This window comes from Panthera onca, chromosome B4 (genome assembly GCF_046562875.1).
Source record: "Panthera onca isolate mPanOnc1 chromosome B4, mPanOnc1 haplotype 2, whole genome shotgun sequence".
NCBI classification, from domain to species: domain Eukaryota; kingdom Metazoa; phylum Chordata; class Mammalia; order Carnivora; family Felidae; genus Panthera; species Panthera onca.
The window spans coordinates 87,559,696-87,565,187 of NC_138345.1; positions in this window are offsets into that span (position 1 = coordinate 87,559,696).

Here is a 5,492-nt window from a genome sequence, read left to right on the forward strand (position 1 = left end):
GAACTGGGTAATGGGTAAAAGCTGGAAGAATTTTGAAGCACATTCTAGAAAAATCTGGTATTGCTATGAAGGTGATTCTAGTGAGAGCTCAGGAAGAAAAGAAGAGAGCTGAAGAGAGAGTGCCTCTGTCTTCCTCGAAAACACATGAATAATCCTGAATGGAATGGTGGTAGAAATGTGGATGGTACCAGCCATCTGATGAGATCACAGGAAACTGGAGAAAAGCGGCGAAGAATTTGGCTGAATTGTGTTTGTGTCGTAGTGTTTTGTGGAAGGTAGAACTTCCAAGTGATGAAAGGGGATATTTAGCTGAGAAGTTTTCTAAACAAAATGCTGAAGGAAAAGCTAGGTTCCCCCTGAATACATAAAGTAAATTTCAAAAAAGAAATTAATTAAAATAGAACTGTTGAGCAAAAAAGAGACCAGATCTTAAATATTGTGGAAATTTTCAGCCTGTCCATACCAAATAGGAGAAACTGTGTTGGGAAAAGAATGCTAAGGGTGTGGCTGACTTGCCATTTAATTAAGAGATTAATATGGGTGTGAACCACGGACCTAATCGATGACCCCAGCAGGGGCGTTGCCAGTTTGAACCCAAAGGAACAGAGATAGGACAAAATAAAGGAAGGCTTTTGGGTTTCTTAGATCCTAGAGGACCCAGACCATTGAGTCTTAGGCTACAAATATGTGACATTCTTCAAGACAAGAGAAGCATGACCCTGCTGCTGATTCGGAGATCATGAGAGTCGCCAACTCACATTCAGCAGGCCAGACAGCTCTTAATCCAAACTATGGGGGTGAAGCTGCCAGGAGCTGTGGGGGATTCACAGTCACTGGCCCAGCTGTGAGGTACACTGCAGCTTCCCACTGAGCCATGGGGATGAAGCTGCCAGCCCAGTGGATCTGGACGGCAGAGCACCAAACGAAAGAAGACTATTCTCCCACTTTAAGGTCAAATGGGATTTGCCTTGCTAGATTTCGGACTTACTTGGGACCCCCTCCTCTCCCAATTTCTCCCTTTTGGAATAGAATTGTCTACCCTATGTCTAAAATACCATTGTATTTTAGATGCAAGCACACAACGTGTCTGGTTTCACAGGTTCACAGCTAGAGAGGAATTTTGTCTTGGGATGAATCATACTTCAAGTCTCATCCATATCTGACTTAGGTAATAGCTACATGAGACTTTGGCCTTTGGAGTTTAGAGTTGGTGGTGGAAAGAATGGAGACTTTAAGGGATGTTCAGATGGAATGAATATACTTTGCAACGTAAGGATATACATTTGGGAAGGAGCGATGGCAGAATGCTATGGACTGAATGTTTGTGCCCCACCCCCCAAATTCAAATGTTGAAGCCCTAATCCCCAATGTGATGGTATTTAGAGGTGAAGCCTTTAGGAAGTAATTAGGGTTAGATTAGGTCATGAAGGTGGCTCTCTCATGATGGGATGAATGCCCTTATAAAAAGAGGAGGAAACAGGAGATCTATCTCCACCAAGTGAGCACACAGCCTGGAAGGCAGTCACCTGCAAACCTAAAAAGGGCTCTCACCAGAACACAATCATGTCCACACCCCGATCTTACACTTCTAGCTTCCAGAACTGTAAGAAATAAATTTCCATTGTTTAAGCCACCCAGTCTGTGGTATTTTTGTTATAGCAACCCAAGGTGACTAAGATCCCTATCCATTTAGATTTTAATTTCAATAACCAACTTATATATTCATAGAAGGTCTAACTGGTTCATTTTTCAATTTGCCTTTTCGTTTTTGCACATTTTACTGTTCTTTCCTTAGTTTCTATTTTTTATGTTTACGACCATATGAAATTTACTTATTTTTAACACAGATTTTTCCATTACTTATGGTTTTTTAATTTTCTCTTTTTGGTGCATATGTTGACACTTAAATGGTAGTTGGTTTTCTAGTGCATCTTGTAAATTTTTATGTTATCTTCTGTATATGATACTTTTCTATGGTAGTCCATGAAACCTAAATAGAATAATGTTTCTACTGGGAAGTGTTCATTTGATTCTTTCCCATATCGAGGGGTTTCAACATCCTTGGATCAATAGCCTCTATTCAGCACGTTCTACATTCTGAATGTATTCTTTCCCCATACACGTATCATAGTAATGTTTGGTGAGAGTTTATACCTACTATTCTTTAAATCTTGTTTTTGTTTTTATCTATGATACCTGGAGAATTTTTTTAATTCTTGATTAATTTTTGATATAATATCTACCATTTCTATAGGTTCAAGAGGGATTAGATAAACCATGTTGACAAGTTTCCAGATTCCCAAATTCTTGTAAAAGAATCATGTTTATTTCATCAGATGTTTTATGCCTTATGGTACTGCACCCACACTGTGATTTAAAAGATTGCTTTAACTCTATAAATGAGTGTTTTGAAGATAATAGAGCTTCTCTAGAATGACTGATTGAAAAAAAAAAGTTGACTTAGTTACTTGCAAACAGATAACTGGTGATCTAAGCATAAATTACAAGTATAAAGATCTATTAAAGTGGTCTAATTGAAAAGTAAACACTGCAGAGGTAACAAATACTAAGATCACTGTAGAATAGATTATACTGCAGATTACTTTAATATTACTTTGGGGGTCTGGGGTGCCTGGGAAGCTTAGGTGGTTAAGCATCCGACTTTGGCTCAGGTTATGATCTCACAGTTCATGAGTTCGAGCCCTGCATCAGGCTTTGTGTGGACAGCTCAGAGCCTGGAGCCTACTTCAGATTCTGTATCTCCCCCTCTCTCTGCCCTTCCCTGCTCATGCTCTTGCTCTCTCTCCCTCTCTCTCTCTCACACACACACACACTCTCTCTCAAAAATAAAATAAACATTAAAAAATATTTTTTAAAAAATATTACTTTGGGGTCTGGGGGGTTGGCTTTAATTATTTTATTTTCTCTTATTTTTGTTTTGCTTTGTTTTCTTTCAAGTTTTTATTTAAATTCCAGTTAGCTAACATATAGTGTAATATCAGTTTCTGGAGTAGAATTTAGTGATTCATTACCCACATACAACACCCATTGCTCATCACAAGTGCCCTCCTTAATACTCATCACCCATTTAACCTATCCCCTCTGCCCATCTCCTTTCCAGCAACCCTCAGTTTGTTTCCTATAGTTTAGAGTCTGTTTCATGGTTTGCCTGTCACTTCCCCACCCCCACCCCCATGTTCATCTACTTCAATATTACTTTGGAATTCTGTATCTGAGGAATTTTACCTAAGAGCATACTAGCATGTCCTATGTGGTTGACTTGGGACTCAAAGTGAGTATTAGGTATTCAGAAATATTTGTTGATTGAATTAGTGAATGAATAAGTGTTTCTTTTTTGTATGTAATATAGGTGTTATGTAAAAGCAAATCAGTATGGTGGGGTCAAAGTGCACTGAAATAGTAGAAAATGTAGATTCTATTGCTCTGCATGTAATGCCTTTATGATTAGAGGAGGACACTTACCCTCTCTGCACCCCATTTTCCTCACACATAAGGCAAAAATATCTTTACACTTTACAAAGTTACAGTTGAAATAAAATCAGATGAATATACACGAAAGCATTTTGAAAATCATAAACTACTTACTATGCTGTTAAAAAATATTATTTGCACTGAAATAAGAAAATATGAAAATAAGACCCTCTTACAGCAAAGACTTTTCCTTTAAAGGTTAAGCTATGGTAACGAAGTGACCCAAAAGTACAGTATCTTAAGCAAGATAGAAATTTCTCTCTCACCTAGAAGTCGATATAGACAGTCCAAGGCTGATATAATGGCTTAATGATGGAGTACCAGACTGTATCTTTTTGCTCTGCCATCCTCAATAGATGGCTTCCAATATGTGGGGAAAGGTGGTAACTCTAGCTCCCACTAACATCTCTGATTTTCAGCCAGCAGAAAGGAAGAAAGGAAAGGGGGGAGTGATAAACAAGACCCTTTTTTGAAAGAGCATATATGAGAAGTTTCACACATCACTTGTGCTCATGTCCCATTGAACACAACCTAGAATATAACCACATGTATTTGCAAGGGAGACTTAAAGCCCATGATGTGATCACATGTTCATAAATTGGAAGACAATATCGTTAACATGATAATCCCCAAATTGATCTGCAGATTCCGAGCAATATTTATCAAAATCCCAACTGACTTCTCTATAAGAATTGAAAAGTGAATCCTACTATTCATAGGGAATTTCAAGGGACTCAGAATAACCACAGCAATGTTGAGAGAGAAGAACAAAGTTGGTGGACTCACACTTCTTAATTTCACAACTTTTTACAGAGCTATATTAATCAAGGCAATGTGTTACTGCCATAAGGATAGACATAGAGATGAATGGAATAGAACTGAGCCTTCACAGTTATGGTCAGTTAGAAAAAGGGTTCCAAGACAGTTAAAAGGGGGAAAGAATAATAGTTATAACAAATGGTGATAGGACAATTAGATATCCACATGTAAAAGAACTAAATTGGGGGTGGGGGGGCACCTGGGCGGCTCAGTCAGTTAAGCGGCTGACTTCAGCTCAGGTCATGATCTCATGGCTCGGCTCGTGGGTTCAAGCCCCATGTCGGGCTCTGTGCTGACAGCTCAGAGCCAGATCCTGCTTCAGATTCTGTGTCTCCGTCTCTCTCTGCCCCTCCCCTGCTCGTGCTCTCTCTCTCTCTCTTTCTCTCTCTCAAAAATAAATAAGTAAATTTTTAAAAAATTTAAAAAAGAACTAAATTGGACCCTTTCCTCATACCACATACAAAAAGTAACTTAAAATGGATCCAGAGACTAAATGTAAGTTCACTAACTATAAAAATCTAAGAACAAAACAAATGTGTAAGTCTTTAGGACATTGGATTAAGCAACAATTTCTTAGAACACCAAAAGGATAAGAAACAAAAGAAAAAAAAGAGAAAAAACAGATAAAACTTAACATGACAAAAATCAAAACTCTTTTGCTTCAAAGGAACCAACAAAAAAAAGTGAAAAGATAACCGATAGAAATTTGAGGGAAATTATCTATCCAATAAAGGTCTAGTATGTATAATATTTAAAGAACACTTACAACCCCATAATAAAAAGACAAATTACCTGACTAAAAAATGGGCAAAGGATCGATTTGGATAGATATTTCTCCAAAGACGATATACAAATGACCAATAAGCAAATGAAAAGATTCTCCACATCATTAGCCATTAAAGAAATAGAAATCAAGGGGCACCTGGGTGGCTCAGTCAGTTAAGCCTCCAACTCTTGATTTCGACTCCAGTCATGATCTCAAGGTTTGTGAGTTCTAGCCCCACATGGAGCTCTGCCTCACAGCATGGAGCCTGCTTGGGATTCTCTTCTCCCTCTCTCTGCCCCTCCTTTGCTTGTGTTCTCTCTCTCTCTCTCTCTCTCACTATCTCTCTCTGTCTGTCTCTCTCTCTCTCTCAAAAATAAATAAATAGAAATCAAAACCCGAGTAAGATAACACCTCA